We start from the raw sequence: 972 nt of genomic DNA, 5'->3' as shown, positions 1-972 counted from the left end.
GAGAGATGTATAAACTGTCAACACTGTCACAGAAAATGGCCCTCAAATTAAGCGGAGCGTGTGGCTGTACAAGGGACTCTGGGAAATTGCCTTTTATCACTTCCCAAACAATAGACCGTCTGACAGCGCTACGCCCGATAACACACACACACACACACAGAGACACACATACATACACGCACAAACACACGCATACACACACACGACTGACAGTGCTTTTCCCGACAACTCAGCCAGCCGCTATTTACATTATTCCTTCACCAAGCCTTGTTCTCCCTCTCTCTCTAACTTTCTCTTTCTCTCCCTCTCTCCCTTTCTCTCTTATTCAGCTTATACTGTCCTAGGCAATCGCATGCTTTCATGTGGTTAATATCATGCAAAATAACAGCCTCTTATTTTCCTCCTCCCTCCCCCCCCCCCCAGCCCTCCACATCCCCTCTTTAGCGGGTCTAAGAGTGCTAAGCTGCAGGAGCATGGGTCCTCCTACACACACGCTGCTGCCGAGCGCCTATCTCCTCCTCTGTTTAGCATTGTTATTATTATTAATGCTCTTCTGTTACAGCGCTGCCGTGGAGACGAGGGCAGGAGGGAGGGAGGGAGGGAGGGAGGGAGGCAGGGAGGGAGGGAGGGAGGGAGGGAGGGAGGTAGGGAGGGAGGGAGGGAGGGAAGGAGGGAGGGAGGGAGGGAGGGGTTGGCGAAAGGGTAAATGCCTGCCTGTGATGCTTGTTAAATAAACTGGCTATTTCACCAGCATGGAACCAGAGAGATTATTTACAAACACACGCCATCGCACACTTCTGTTGCCCACTTTCATCGTCTCTCCCTCTTTCTCTCTAAGGAGGGAGTTTCTCATGTGAGATTACTGATGTATGTCTGTGTATGATTTGTAATGCTGTCCAAAGGGACTATCCAGTGTCATTATACAGAAAGGCCGTATGTTCAGGGACTACAATGGGATTACACTGATAAATC

This window comes from Osmerus eperlanus, chromosome 1 (genome assembly GCF_963692335.1).
Source record: "Osmerus eperlanus chromosome 1, fOsmEpe2.1, whole genome shotgun sequence".
NCBI classification, from domain to species: Eukaryota; Metazoa; Chordata; class Actinopteri; order Osmeriformes; family Osmeridae; genus Osmerus; species Osmerus eperlanus.
This window is presented reverse-complemented; position numbering follows the sequence as displayed.